This window comes from Andrographis paniculata, unplaced genomic scaffold, assembly GCF_009805555.1.
Source record: "Andrographis paniculata isolate CXL003 unplaced genomic scaffold, ASM980555v1 Contig70END, whole genome shotgun sequence".
Classification (NCBI taxonomy): Eukaryota; Viridiplantae; Streptophyta; class Magnoliopsida; order Lamiales; family Acanthaceae; genus Andrographis; species Andrographis paniculata.
Genome location: NW_026137607.1, coordinates 2,364,528 through 2,381,868, shown reverse-complemented (window position 1 = coordinate 2,381,868; position 17,341 = coordinate 2,364,528).

Below are 17,341 nucleotides of genomic sequence, written 5' to 3'. Positions count from 1 at the left end.
TACAATAAGATATTTTCAGTGTGTAATAATTTAAAAAATTGGTATTTTTGTATATCCTGATTATTTGATACAATTTCAATATATTTTTTTAATAAATTAAAAAATTTGGTACGATATAGAATATATTTCGATATTTTCGCTATACTATCTCAAACCATCACTAACTCACGGTATACCGAAATTAAAAATAAGTTTATAATTTTTCATTATAAATAAGTTTTATTTTTTATTTTTTTTAACAAAGAAAAAAAAAATCAATATCAAATCTATTTTTAATTAATTTTTCAGCCATAAATTTTATTATACATCACATTTTTATTATATATTACATTAAAATTTAATTTTAAAATTAAATGAATATTTATTTATATAATATTAAATATTTATTATTTAAAATTTTAGCCCAACTTCTAAATTTACAATTAACAAATAATAAAACTAAAAATGTTAGTAAGTTAATAAAATATAGTTGAGTTTTTTTAATTAGAAGTATTAGTTATTAATTATTACTATAATAGGAAAGTGGACTAATTTCGTGGAACGACTAAAAAAGGAAAAATAGACTAATTTGGTGGGACGGATGGAGTATTATCATATATCATGATACACTCAAAACTTCTTTATTTTTATTTTTCTCTTCGGTAAACAAATATTTTTATATATATTTAAAACTTTTGCTCTTTTATAAAATTAGTTTATATTTACTATTTTTGTTTGATCACGAAAAAATAGTCTGATTTCCATAAATAATCATATGACTGTAAAATTATCTTTACTTTTTTATTATTATTACACAATTGTCACTATTTTTTACTATTTACAAGGGCAAAAAAATGTGTACATATATTTTTTATCCACTATTAATATAATATCAATATTCAATTAAATCTCTACTAAATACCATCCAAATTATGATTTTACAACATAGTATTCATTTTTAAAAATTAAATATTAATTTATTTTGATAAAAAGAACACGACAAGGCCTAAAAAAGCTAACGTAAACTGCACTAATTAAGAACGAGGCGCCGCTAAAATTGCCGCAGGTGGGCCCGCATAAATATATTTTCTTAAATAAGAAAAAGTTAAAAAAATAAAATTCTTGTTGCAAGTCGGCTATTAAAAAGGCAATATTCGATTTTTATCTGACTCCCTCTTTATACTGGAAGTCCATGTCTGACGCAGCGAATATTTTTATATTATTATTATTATTATTATTATTATTATTAGGTAAAGCCTATCGCAAATTAGTTCTATAAGTGAAAAAATTTCGCTGTTTTAGTCATCCGTCGTCAGAGACGCCCGCGTGGTTCGCCGGAGGTGACGTGTCGGCCAGGTGTCCCGCCAGGTCAGCAACACCTGACGAACACGTGGATTTATTTTTATTTTTTTCATTTTTTTTAATTTTTTTAATTTTTTTAATTGGACCAAATTAAAAATAAATAAAAAAAATACAAATAAAATTTAAAATAAATTAAAAATAAGTTTTTAAAAAAATTAAAAAATGAAAAAAAAATAAAAAAATCCACGTGTCCGCCAGATCAGCGACATCTGGCAGACACGTCACCTCCGGCGAGCCACGCGGGCATCTCCGGTGCCGGAGGACTAAAACAGCAAAATTTTTTTACTTATGGGACTAGTTGCGACATGCTCCACTTATGGGACTAAATGATAAAGGGGTCCAGTTACGGGACAAAAAAAACAGTTTACCCTTTGTTGATGTAATTTTTCAACAAAAATAAAGTAAAATTCAAAGATATAGAAAATATCCTTAAACTTGATTAATTAGTGCCTGAGATTAGGAATCTCTAAACACTGTATGGTACAGAAAATAAACTGGAAAATAAAAGACTGAAATTTAAAGTGGTGATCCCCAAATCTGACTTTGCTTTGTTGAAGTTGATTGAAGATGCCTTTTCTGACGGATTTGAATCCTTTAAATAGCCTTTCATAGAAAACGGTTTGAACCGCCGTCTGGTCGGTTACAGCAACCGCTGTCAACCGACCACCAATTTCTCCTCTATTGACACGTATTACAACTTCCTTCAACCGTTCCCACCAGTCACAGAACTCAGACCTGCCTCTTACCCGACCTGCCTGTCCACTGCCAAATTTCTTTTGCCCGACTTCGTCCTTCGCCCGACCTGCTTCTTCGCCCGACCTCACTTGGGCCGACTTCCGCATCAGCCGCCCTCCGTCTTTGACCGAAGACCTCCGCGTCTGTCCGTACCTCTTCCTTGCCCGACCTTCCTCTTGACAGACCTCCGCGTCTGCCCGACTTCGCCTTCCATCCGATCTACGGTTTACCCGACTTGGGTACACCTTTTTTTTAAACTCCGCCCGACCTTTCTTCCTTTTCCCGACCTTTATTCTGCCCGACCTCCAGACCTTTTGGCTTTCATTCAGACCCTACCCAGAATCCTACTGCCACTTACTATTATTATTATTTTTTGTGCTTAACAATAAGCCTCCTCCTCAAGACTCCTAAACATCACTTTCAGTGATGTTTTAGGAGTGTGCAGGTCAGCATCCGAGGCTACGTCAGCCTCAGATCCGACCTCCATCTTCTGAGGCTACGTTGGACCCGACCTCCATTTATCGCGGACTGGTGGTGGTCTGCACATTGATTGATTTTGCACTACCATCTCTTCAGCATCTCCCCCCTGACGGAAGTCATGATTATTTTCTGTAAAAAAGGATTCTAACCTTCTTGCCGTGGATGCTAAACTGGCCAGATCTTGAAAGTCGTGGGCTGTCAGGGCCTCGCGAAGTCTGGTATGCATGTTCCTGACCACCAAATTGGTCATTTCGCTTTCATTGATCATCGTAGGACATCGTCCCTTCATCAATCGCATCCTCTCTATGAATTGGTAGCCGGTCTCTTCCGGCATCTGCGTGATCTCCAGAAGGTCTATCAGTGAGATTGTCGGCAGAGGATTAAAGAACCTTGCATGAAAATCTGCCTCTAAATCTTCCCAAGTTTGCAACTGTCCAGGCGGCAGACTGGCATACCAAGAAAAAGCTGTTCTTGTGAGCGACAACCCAAACAATTGTAACTTGTGAAACGGATTGTTGCCTACTTCTCCCAATTGAGCCGTGAAGCGACCCACATGCTCAATGGTAGAGGCTCCGTCTTCTCCCGAAAAAGAATAGAAGTCTGGTGGCCTATAATTTCTCGGGAGAGGATGATCGTTAATGATCCTTTCTGGAAATGGCCTCTGGTAAACCGGCCTGTTCACCGTTTGCGGATTCATTCCGAAATGCACCCGCAGAACTTGAGCAATATCCTCCGGATCTACTCTGGGTGGAATATGGTCGAACACTGGAATGTGATCGTGAGTCTGACCTCCCAATCTTTCTTCTCTGGAGAAGGCTGGTTCGGCTGGGATGGGATTATGAGTCTGTCCCTCTAATCTCTCATTCGGCTGGGTATTATCAACCCTCGGTCCCAAAGGAACATTATCTGGGAAAGTTAGAGGAATCTTCCCCATATCTGTTCGGTTGAAAGTTGTAACGCTTGGAAACGTACTGTCAACGTATGATGGTTCTGCAAACGTTGATCCTGAGAAAGTCGCCTGAAAACGAGAAGGTGACACGGCTGGAAGCATGTTTGGATACAGGGTGAATCTGGAGAATGCCTGATCCAACATGTTTTGCATTAGATTTTGTTGTTCACGCAACATGTTCTGCATAAACACAGTTTGCTGATTGTTCATTTGTTGAACATAAGACAACCAATCGATAGGTGGTGGGGGAATCTCCCTTGGATTTGGCATGACTGGTGGTGAAATATTCTCTCCCACTGGTGCTGATGATGATTGAGGTTGTGTGCCTGCCATATTGATCTTTCTGATGATTCGGCCAGACCTCAGTTGTATGACATTTTGTATTGATGTAGGATCAGCAATCTTGCCTTTCTCCCACTGTGGTCGCCAATTTGTTGATGTAATTTTTCAACAAAAATAAAGTAAAATTCAAAGATATAGAAAATATCCTTAAACTTGATTAATTAGTGCCTGAGATTAGGAATCTCTAAACACTGTATGGTACAGAAAATAAACTGGAAAATAAAAGACTGAAATTTAAAGTGGTGATCCCCAAATCTGACTTTGCTTTGTTGAAGTTGATTGAAGATGCCTTTTCTGACGGATTTGAATCCTTTAAATAGCCTTTCAGAGAAAACGGTTTGAACCGCCGTCTGGTCGGTTACAGCAACCGCTGTCAACCGACCACCAATTTCTCCTCTATTGACACGTATTACAACTTCCTTCAACCGTTCCCACCAGTCACAGAACTCAGACCTGCCTCTTACCCGACCTGCCTGTCCACTGCCAAATTTCTTTTGCCCGACTTCGTCCTTCGCCCGACCTCACTTGGGCCGACCTCCGCATCAGCCGCCCTCCGTCTTTGACCGAAGACCTCCGCGTCTGTCCGTACCTCTTCCTTGCCCGACCTTCCTCTTGACAGACCTCCGCGTCTGCCCGACTTCGCCTTCCATCCGATCTACGGTTTACCCGACTTGGGTACACCTTTTTTTTAGACTCCGCCCGACCTTTCTTCCTTTTCCCGACCTTTATTCTGCCCGACCTTCAGACCTTTTGGCTTTCATTCAGACCCTACCCAGAATCCTACTGCCACTTACTATTATTATTATTTTTTGTGCTTAACACCCTTGTTATTATCTTTCTATCTATTATTCATCTGTCTCATATAAAGTGCTGAGTACTAGAGTCGGCAATAGGTCGATTTGTGTCGAGTTCATGTCAGGTTAAATACTTTAAACGAGTTAAATTGCTCAATTTTAATTCGACCCGTTTATTATCATATTGGGTTCGTGTTAACCCGTTTATTATCGTGTCGGATTCGAGTTGACTCGTGTTGACCCGTATACATAATTAAGTCGAATTTTTTAATTCAAATTAAATAATTTTTTGTTATGTTGTCGTGTTATGTTAGTTTTTATGGGATTGAGCTTAAATTATGTTGAATTATTTAAAATTGAACTTAGTTTAAATTAATTTATGAGAAAATTATTAAACTATAATTATTTTACATAGATAATAAATATATTAATGAATATTAATATATTATAACCGGGTTGTCGTGTCGGATTCGAATTGAGAGCCTCAACTCTAACCCGACCCGTTTACTATCGTGTCGGGTTCGGGTCAACCCGTATACATAATCGGCTTGAAATCTTTGACCCAAACCCAATTATTTTGTGTCGAGTCGTATCGAATTGTCGTGTCGGATCAGTATTTGCCGGCTCTTTTGAGTACATATACTGTAAATACAAAATTATATGAATATTATAATTAATAAATAATAAAAAATATATTGACATTAATTATTATATAATTGTTGTTGGGAAGTTGATGTAATAAATTTTCGGTGTACTCAAGAAAACATCAAGGTTGGATGTTGTGTGATGATTTAAGATGAATAAAAAGAATATAATAATACCAAGAATTTAGAAAAAAATAAATAAATAAATAAATAAATAATCATATCATAAATTGAAAAAAAAGATATATTGACTTCAAATGAAAAAAATGCTGAAAATAATAAAAATTAAAAAAAAAAAAAAAGAAGAAAAAAGGAAAGACATGACAATAAAGAAAGTATGGAATTTTGTGACAATGAATACGGTAAAGATTGAGCTAGTCGCATTATTCCCTAATTTGGTTCAACTAATTAATTTATCCTAATTATGATTTATCAAAAAATAATCGAGAAAATTGCAAAAAATGTTCATAATGTCTTTTTTATTATTAATTTTGTCTTTTATTTATCTATCTGATAAAAAATATTGTACATGTTTACAAAAGTTGCTATTTTTATCATTTGTCGTCCGTGACGTTCACACGGCTACGCGCGGTCAAATGATAGAAATAACAACTTTTACAAACACGTGAGATATATTTTGTCAGAAAGATAAATAAAAACAAAAGTGATAACGAGTATACATGAGGGATATTTTTTGCAATTTTCTTTGCATTTCTCTCTAAAATTTAATAAACTTGCTTTCTCTTTTGGGCTCGTCATTGAGGCCACAACTAAATTATTAACTAGTCGAGCCGAACAAAATTTTAAATGTTTGTGTTTGTTCGTTAATATTTTCGAACAAGACTTGTGTTCATTCGTTAAACTTTTGATATTGTTCGCAATGTTCGAGCTAGGTTTATTAAGAATTTTAATTGTTTTAGCTCGTATTAAACTCAATTATGCTTGTTCAAATTCATTTGTCTCAATTTTTTTTAATTAAAACAAACAACAATCACAATTCATATATAAAAACAAAGAAAAAATAAAATAATCCAGCATAAACTTAATCCAAAATAATTAAACACAATTCAACAAACACTTAATCCAAACAAATTAATTTCAAAGCTAATTACAAAGGTGAATTATATTAGACAAACAAAATTTAAAATAAATTTTTTGTTTCCATTTATATTTTATTAACACAAAATTTTCAACGCAACCTACTATGTCTAAAATAGAGATTGGACAACCATAATGCTATTTTTCTGAATATAATATTAAAATATTTGTTGGTTCGAACTCATTGTGTTATAAATATAGATTAAAATATTTATTTTTGGGGGGAAAGATAGAAACAAAGAATTTTTAATTTGATCCTACGAGATGTATGATAATATACGTTATGTAATTAATTAAATTGATTTATATTTGTTGAATGAAAAAATCAATGTACAGGGTTTCTCAGAATCGGCTTATAAATTAGACTGATGTATAGTCAATGGGCCTGATAATGGTAGTAGGATTTTAAATGGGTTCGGATCGGGAGAAATTGTAAATTAAGTGAGTGGTGGATATAGAGGTCGGACAAGATGAAGTTACGCGAAGAAGGATGAGACGGCCGACATGGATGTCGGACAAGATGAAGTCAGGCGAAGAAGGATGAGACGCCCGATATGGAGGTTGGACAAGATGAAGCCGGACGAAGAAGGATGAGACGGCCGATATGGAGGTCGGACAAGATGAAGTCGGGCAAAGAAAGACGTAGCGTCAGACGTGCAGGTCGGACGAAAAGCAGTTCTAAAACGGTTGAGAGAAGTTACAACCGGCGAGCGGATATGAAGGCACGGCTTGGTTGTGGCGTTTGACATATGTTTTAAATAGGTCTTTTCACGACTTAAAGGAAATATCTTCAATCGACATCAAAATCAGTGCATTTCTTTTTGGGATCATCCTTCTACTTTCACAGTCTGTAGTATTTATTTTTTCTATTTTACTTAGGTATCATACGGTGCTCAGGGATTCTTAATCTCAGACATTTATTTATCAAATTCGAAGATAATTTCTATTTTCGGGAAGATAATTTCTATCTTCGGGCTTTACTTTTTATTGTTGAAAATCGGCATCAACAATATTTATTAAATATGTTTTGATTTAGTAAATTTTACCAAAATAGAAATATGTCAATTAAAATTGGATAAAAAAAAATAGAAATAGTGTCAGTTAAGATAAGACGGAGAGAGTATTATTTAATTTACAATTGAATTTTTTTTAAAAATAAATATTGTGAAGTATATTGTATATATTATACTCTTAATAATTATCAAAAATATTATTTTTAAAAATACTTATTAATTGTATTAATGATATCTTATTTATCATATTAATTATAACTTTATTAATTATGATATATAAATTATAAATATTTTATACTCCTTCCTAGGGCTGGCAAAAATTAACCCAACCTGATAATCCGATCCGAACCTGACCTGAAATAGTTGGGTTTGGGTTGAGATTTTCGACCCAATTAATAATTGAGTCAAATCCGTTTAACCCATTTAATTAAATGGGTCAGGTTAAGGTCTACATTTTCGACCTGAAAATAACCCGTCTAACATGTTTAATTAATATTATTTTAAATTTAAATATATTTTTTAAATTTTATCAATACAATTCAATATTTATGGCCAATTTTATAAAAGTAAACAATAAAAAAATAAAGGATTGTGTTGTGTACTATTATATAGTGTTTGTTAATTCAATAATTGAATATCGGTTTCATGATATGAATAAATAATTTTTTGCTTTAATATGTTTATATATTATGCATTTAAAAATTTTGTTACTATAAATTTTAATTTTAAATTAAAATTTAAAATTTTTAGATTAATCGGGTTATACGAGTTAGATTCAGGTTGACCCGATTAATAAAAGGTCAGATTAAGGTTGCAAATATCAACCCATTTAATTAAATGGGTCAGGTTCAAGTCAAGGGTTTTGTAACCCGTTTAAGCTGACCCGAACCCGAACCCGACCTGACCTGATCTGTTTGCCAGCCCTACTCCCTCCGTCCCAATAGAGTTGTCTTGTTTTTTCATCTTCGTCCGTCCCAAAACAATTATCTTGTTTTCTTATTTAGTAATGGTGTCCCTACTTTATAACAAAATTATTCCTACTTTTTCAAACTACCCTTGATTATTACTCTAACTTACCTTTTTAAAATCATTCAAAAAGTACGGGTATTTTAATCTTTTACTTTTTACTTTATATAAACTTTTAATTAAATACTATTATTCATTCATTTCCATATTCACTCCCAGTAAGACATATTTTCTTGGACAGAGAGAGTACTACATAAATTTCCTTTTATTTTTTCTTAGTGATTCAATTTACAAATTGATGGGGGTTTGGGGGAGTGGCTTTTGAGAAATTTTATTTTATTTTATTTTTTGTGGGCTATCGATCTTAAAAGTTTTAGTATATTTAATCTAAAGTTTTATTTATAGAGGCTCATTTGAATTAATTAACATTGGTAACATTTGGAAAACATCCAAAAGTTTTGCTCAAATGGAAAATTCTGTTCAAAGTTAGTGTACGCATTAATAAGGTTCGTCCCACTCAAATAAGTAGGCACACCCCTATCAATAAACTCTATATTATAGTACTTTTTTCGTCGAGGTTCAATAAAATCCGTTCATTAGTAATACACTATTTAAGATAATGATATTTAATTAGTTAATAATAATAAGTTAAAATATTATTTTATTATTTTTTATATAATAATTTATTGACAATTTTAAAATAAATTCAATATGCTTCTATATAATTAAAAAAATTAAAATATATATTTAAATATTTTAAAAAAAAATTAAAATATATATTTAAATATTTTTAAAAAATATCACAATAAAAATATTTGCAATATTGATATGTACATAATGAAATTTCCTATAATACATATAAATAAAAAAATACGTATGTTTATTTATAATTAATATAAATTAATTTTATAAAAGAAATAAAGTTTTAAATATAAATATAAATATTAGTTTTTTTTTAATAGAGATAGAAATAAAATATTTTTGAGTACATTCTACATGATGTGTGATGTTATATGTTATATATTTAATTAAGGGGCTGAGATTAGGTGTTGAACTAAAAAGTTAAGCATTATGCTGATTCAATATTAACCATTGTATTACAATTTTTAATCGTAAAGCTTGTATTGATTTAGGAGTTCAATAGTAATTTTCAAATTTTTCTAACTTTTATAACTAACTTAGACCTACATTCTCCTTCGCTTTCCCATGTAGAAAAATGACTAAGACTTTTCCAACAAAATTAATTGATGAAATTGATGGAGACAACCAAAATCAATTATCCATTATTAAAAAACGATTCGCATTAAATACAATACTTCATAGTCAGCATTTCATCTTCCATTATTCAACATTCAATCTTCTATGAATCAGCATCTTGATACAACGTACACAACATCTCGTAAACATCTCGTAAGTTGTTTTCATATATTGGATTGTAACAATACTGCAACATTAGGTGTTTTCGTATGATTTAATAATCACTGCCAAACATCTATATTAGGGGCAACGTTGTTGTATGAAGAAGCACAAGATTCATTCAAGTGGATTTTCAATATCTTTTTGAAGTACATGGGTGGTTGTGCACCAAAAACTATTTTTACGAATCAAGATTTGACTATTGCTTTAGCACTAAAGGAAATAATGCCAACAACATATCAGTCTTTGTGCACATGATTTAATTGCAAAATATTATAAACATCGTATAATAAGCATTTACATATACTAAACTAAGTATTGTACTGAATACCAATAAGTATATTTATTTATTGTATTTAGCATGTTAGTGTATTATCAAATGCTATAAATTTTATCCAGAAAATGCCACAAAAAATAAATTCTAAACTTACTTTCCAAAACGTATTAACACAAATAGAAAAAAGATGAATAAGCATTTAGATATTTTGTACCCAACATTTTATTTAATACGAACAAACATCTCCCTGTATTGTATTTAGCATGTTACTGTACTATAAAACATTACGAGTGTTATCCAGAATTTGCCACAAAAAACAATATATACATATTTTCATATACACTATTGCTTTAAACTAATATCCAAACATAAAATAAGCATCAAAATACCATATTAGAAAATGCCGAAATAAACTTTGGTTAGCGGCGGGTCAATTGAGCAATGGTGGTGGTTCGCGGCGGGTCCTGGGTTGGTGGAAGAACGACGGTTTTCGGCAGCAATCTGGACAACTAGTGATCAGCTGTTCGGATGAAAAAGAAAGAAGGTGGAAGAGATACATTGAGAAGAAGAAGATTGTGGTGGCTGTTAGGGCTGAGGAGGCACTGTCCGCGAGAGAGAAAAGAAAAGAAAAGAGAAAATGATAGAACAGGGAGAAAGAGGAATTTACGTACATACAAACTTACCATTTAATTTTTTAAAACTTAAAAACACAATCCTATTTCTCTTCAATCTAAATCATTCAAATTTATTTATTATGATGGACGAAGATTGATTTATGGAGGGAGATTGAGTGGTGGTTATAAAAAATCAGCACCTGTTGATAGTTAAAAGTTATTTATATTAATCTATTTTATTAAATTATATAAGCAATATAATTATATATAATACCATTTAAACTATCAACATGAGTGCTAATTCAAAAAATAGCATCCAATCTCATCCCTTGATTTATATTTGTTAAGGGTGCCTTCGTTTGTAATATTTTTATTAATTTCTATATTATTCATCAAAAAATTCTTTTTCCAAAAACATAAAATCAATTACCAATTTTATATTTTTTATATTATATTAAAAATTAAATTTATAGTCAAAGCATTGCATCAACATCTATTTATGTCACATCATACGACTATTCAAATTCAAAATTTTTACTATTCAAATTCCAATTTAAAATCCAAACATCCAAACAAACACACCCTAAGTATGTTTTGATTTAGTAAGTTTTACCAAAATAAAAAGGTGTTAATCACTACGCCATCCCTCATAAATTCTTGTGTCTACAGTAAAAGGAACATCATACCTAGAACGGAGGGAGTACTTTTTAAAATTGATTAGAAATAAAATAAATATAAACTACGCCAAAACAAAATAAAAATACCATTCGGACTTATTTGTTATATATAAGAATGAGTTGTAACTTATTGATTAATAAATTCCCAAGAAAAGAAACAAAGAAAATTTATTAAAAAAAAAAAAAAAAAAAAAAAAAAAGGTCGTGTAAATTAGAGCAAGCTAGCACAATGGATATACTAATAAAAAGCCTCTATTCACTTACGCATCAAAGCTCTTTCCCTCGACTCCAATTTTTAATAATAATTATATGTAAAATAGCTCACGGTAGAAGAACTATAGAAAATCCTTAGCATCTCTCCCTCTTCATTGGCGATCTGTAATGTCTCCAAAAGAATAGCCTGAGTAGCTCTTCATTTTCCTTATATTCTTATTTGATGGTAGGCTTATCTTTTTCTCCTGTTTCATTGCTGTCCTCCAGGCAAGTTACCAAAAAAAAGGCTTGGGATTTGTTTTTTTTTTTTTTTTTTTTTTTTATTGGTTTTGAAATAAAATTTGGTTTAAATTTGGTATTAAAATAATATTTGATATGATGTTTGTAAGAAAAATCAATGTATTTTTTTTTTTCTAAAGAAAACAAAATTTAAATAGTAAAAAACTTCTGTAGACACCCTTCCTTGGTTTTTAGTGGGAGGCCATCTAAAACTTAGGGGTGGTGTATTCATTTTTAGGTTTTATTGAATTTTATTAGACTTTAAAAAATTTATGGTTTTAAATAGATTTACTTGGATTTACAAAATCTCCATTAAGAGGTGGGTGAATTTTATTAGTGTGTTAGTTCGAGGGATTGGATTTTAAATCACTGTTCATCCAATTTTTTTTCTCCAAAATATCAAATCAAAGACCTAATTTTTTATTTTTCATATTATACTAAAAATCAATTTTACATTGAAAATCAACACCTATTTATATTACATCGTACAAAAATAATCAAATTCAAAATTTTTAGATTTAAATAGTTTTTTCATATATTAGATTGGATTAATTTATAAATTTATATGGATTTTATAGGACTGTAGAATAATTTTTTTATTAGTTTATATAATTATATAAAGTTATATTAAACACGTAGATAAAAAAAAAAAAAAAAACTATTTAAATTATTCAATAAAAATACCAAAATATATTAGTCTAAAAAAATACATTATTATTCACCGTGATGATTATTTTTATTTTCATTAGTCTAAAAAAATACATTATTATTTATCGTTATAATTATTTTCATTCCATTGCGGTTATACATCTGCCTCAGTTTTTACATAGCATTAGATATATTTATTTGCCATGTTAACTTTTGTTTTTTATTTTTATTTTTATTTTTTCGTACTTTACTTTCAGAAAGAAATTATATGATGCGGAAAATCTTTATTTTCAAACTTTACTATTTTTGAAAAAAAAATTGAAATAAAAAAAGTAAAAAAAAAATTGTAAATAAATATAAATTAATTGTTCAATGAAGAAAATATAAACATCTAATCCATTTACACTAGAATAACAATATAATGTATTAGCTAATTAAAAATGAGAGGATGATAATAATATATATTTATAATGATAAAATTATAGTATTTTTTAAATATTATATTTATAATATAAAAATATACATTTTTAAAAAGAATTTGATTATAATTTACTAATATATTTTATTTTTAAATTATTATTTTTTATTAAAAGATTATAATAAAAATTAATAAATTTCGTATAATATTTCTCATTTATACATCAATAATCATAATAATAATAATAATCCATCAAAATAAATTTTATTCTATACATTTTTTTAATATAATTTTTTATTAAAATTTAGTAAAATTCACAAATTTTTAAAGTGTAGATCGTTGAATGCCTTAAAATTTTAAAAGATTTTGAAAATCTAATTTGAATACTTTTAAATTTTAAAATACTTTTAAAAATTTAAATGCACTGAATTTTGAAAAATTCAACAAAATTCTATTAAGTTTTGATTGAATAGACTCCTAAGTGATTGTGGTTGATCTTAGTAATCATGAACTACAAAGTTTTATTTATTGTTTATTCTTTATTTTATTATATCCATGGATACTTATTCATAAATTTTTATATTGATACAATAAAGTAAATAAAGCTTTTGGAATCAATAAATAATTAAAAGTAAATCTTTTTGCTCCTGTCATGCATGATGCTTTATGCAATAATAATATATATTACTTAATCTAATAAAATAAACAAACTTTAAAATAATAATAATTTGACCAAAATTTTGATGTTTCCATCGGCCACATAACGTGGAGTGATTACCTTTTTAGGGTTGAAAAGAACATTCTCAATTGTGGAAACTGAGCTTTTTTTTTTTACCAACGACAATAAAAAAAAAAAAAACAACTATTTAAAGTGAGGATTTGCGATATATATATATATATATTATTTTTCATTACAAATACTATGGAATACAATACAATAATCTCTTTCTTTTTTAGTAAAAGAAATAATTTTGATGGGGTGTGTTTTCTTGTGTGTGCCTTTTATTTTTATTTTATATTTTAATTTTTTTTATTCTTGTGAAATAATTATTAAATAAGAAGGAGGTGATTGTGACGAATGTTCTCACGGAATGAAATGTTGATATTCACTGTTCAGAATTTTTTTTTTTTCTTCTCTCTTTTTTCAATGTGTTTTTGGGCTAAAATGATTAAGAGATGTTTTAAGTGGTTTAAAAAATAAGTAAACGTGAAAAATAAATTTGAGGATTTCGGGTCGGTTTGGTTTTACTATGCGATGCTCGCTCGGTTCGCTTTTATTCTATGCCGATTTAGGCCAACACTAATATGATATTGTCCGCTTTGGGCTTAACCCGCACAGATTTATTTTTGGATATTCTCCAAAAGGCCTCATACTAGTGAAGTTCACTTGGGACTTATAAGGTGTGTAATTTTCTTCACAACTTCCGATGTGGGACTTGGGTTTGCACCCGAACAATCCTCCCCTCAAACCAAGGACCAACCAATGGCCTTCCTTGCCCACCTTAACTACAACTGTCGGGACCGACCCAACGCCACCAGGAGACTTTCGACACAAGGCACATCCGCAGGCTCTGATACCATTGTTGGGACTAGGCCAACTTAACACTACTATGATATTGTCCGCTTTGAGCTTAGCCCGCACGGATTTATTTTTGGATATTCTCCAAAAGGCCTCATACTAGTGGAGTTGATTTAGCACTTATAAGGTGTGGAATTTTCAATTGTTGGGGTGCAAACTCAAGTCCCAGTTCCAACAAGTGGTATCAGAGCAAGGCTAAAAGCTGAACGCGGGTTGAATTTGCAATCCTATGTGTAAACAAAAATTGGTATAATTGCCTCAATCGGTAACGGATGGCTAACCCTTGAACTTCTATGTGTTAGATAATATTTGGGTATTCGTAATTCTTTATATATGATTAATTGTGTGACACAACTATCACGTAACTGGCTGCTCTAAGAGCGAGTAAGTAGCTGACCACTGATAGTTAGTGAATTCTTGTCTGACATACTTGGTTGTGTGCGTGAGTTGGCTATTATGTACCAAGCTGCTCCTAAAAGGAGTAGGTAGTTGACCTCTAATAGCCACTTTATGTGACCGTGTGAAATATTTGTTTATATGTCGTCTGTGTCTTCCTTCAATATTGTTCCATTCGATGGAAAAATTGATTTTTCAATTTGGCAACAAAAAATGAGAGGACTTCTAGTAACTCAAAAAGTTTCCAAAGCAATTGATGGTGATTATAATGCGTTAATGACTTATGAAAGAAAGACTGAAATAGATGAATGTGCTTATTCTCTGATTATCTTGAATTTATTTGATTCTGTGATTAGAAAAATGGGAAAACTTGATTCTACAAAAGAATTATGGGAAAGATTAGAAGAGCTATACATGGAAAAATCTTTGCTAAACAAACTATTTTTACTTGAAAAGTTTTTCTGATTTAAACTTGATTTGAATCGAAACATTGATGGAAATTTATATGTTTTTACAAAGTTAGTTCAAGATATAAAACAGACATACGATAAGAATAATGATGAACATACTCTTATTGTTCTTTTGCATGCAATTCCTGACTCTTATTCAGATGTTAAGTCTGCTATCAAATATGACAGAGATAGTATAAATCTTGAAACTGTCATGAATGGATTAAAAACAAAGAACTTGACTTGCATGCAAATAAAAGTAATAAATATGCTAGTGATGAAGTGATGTTTGCCAAGGGTATGCCACAAGTTAGGAAAAATACAGAAAACCAAAAGAATAGGGGAAGGAGCAACGAGAGATCTAAGTCTAAGTCTAGGCTAAGAATATAAAGTGTTACAACTGTGGGGAACCCAACTATTATGCTAAGCAATGTACACATCCTAAGAACTTTAGAAAACAACAAAATGAGCATGCTAATATGACTATAGGAAATGAATATGTAGGAGATATTTTCATGGTTAAAGGAAATTGTGTTGTTGTTAATACTATATATGCTAACGAGTGGTTGCTTGATTCTGCATGTACTTTTCACATGTCTCATTTGAAAAACTTTTTTTTCAAACTATAGGTCTATTTCGCATGCTAGTGTTTCAATGGCAAATGAAAAACTTTGTAAAATTGTTGATATATGTGATATTTGTCTAAAGTTCGACTTTGACTATGTGTTAACCTTAAAGAATGTGCATGTTCCTGATTTGTGCAATAACTTGATTTCATATGTTGCACTAAATGAAAGTGGATTAATAGGAAAATGGGGAAATGACATTATGAAAGTCTTAAAGGGTTCATTTGTTGCGTTTAAGGCTGTTAGACAAAACAATTTGTACGTTGCTTATGCTCAACCAAATTGCATGCCAAATGTGAATTCTGTTGTTAATGATAAAACTGAATTGTGACATAGAAGATTAGGTCACCTTAGTGATAAATGTCCCATGCCCCTAAAGTGCCTAAATGTAAAGATGTGCTTGAATATTTGCATGCTGACGTGTGAGATCCAACTCTTGTTCCTACTCAAGGTGGGAGTCGTTACTTTCTATCGGTAATTGATGAATTTTCACGAAAAGTTTGGATTTTTTTATTAGAACAAAAATCAGATATTTTTGAAATCTTTCAAGCATGGAAAAAGTTAATAAAAAACCAAACGGGTAAGCATATTAAATTTTTTAGAACCGATAATGATCTTGAGTTTTGCAATAAGTGACTTGATTAATTATGTGCTAAATCATGTATAACTAAACACAAGATAGTTCCCTATACCCCAGCAAAATGGGGTGGCGGAACGAATAAATTGAACTCTCATCGAAAGGGTGAGGAGCATGTTAACCTCTCAGGCATTTCAAAGTGTTTTTGGGGGGAAGCTGTGATTACGGCTGCATATTTAATTAATAGATCTCCTTCTGTGCCACTTAGGGGTAAGTGTCCTGAATCTTTTTGGTCGGGTAAGAAACTTGATCTTTCAAATTTGAAAGTATTTGGTTGTGCTACATATGCTTTATATAAAGGTGATAAACTTGAACCTAAAGTTGTGAAATCTTTTTTCTTAGGTTATCCTTTAGGAGTAAAAGGATATAGACTATGGTTAAAAGATGAACCAGGTTTCAAAGTACTAATTAGTAGAGACGCCACCATTAATGAAAATGAGATGCCTTATCTGAATGTGCCAAATACTGAAATTAACGTGACTTCTAATGAGATTGAGCCAAATAAATTGGAAAGCTCTGAAAAACTGCATGACAAATCTGATTCTCATATTAGATTGCTTGAAAATGTCTTACCTAATGCTAAAAATTTTGAATCAGAATATGAGAACATAGAAAACTACCAACTGACGCGAGATAGGACTAAAAGAACTACTAAGCAATCGACTAGATTTGATGAATATGACTTGACTTCCTATGTTTTTAGTGTATTCGAGACGTTAGATGGAAATGAACCTAAGTCCTATGAAGAGG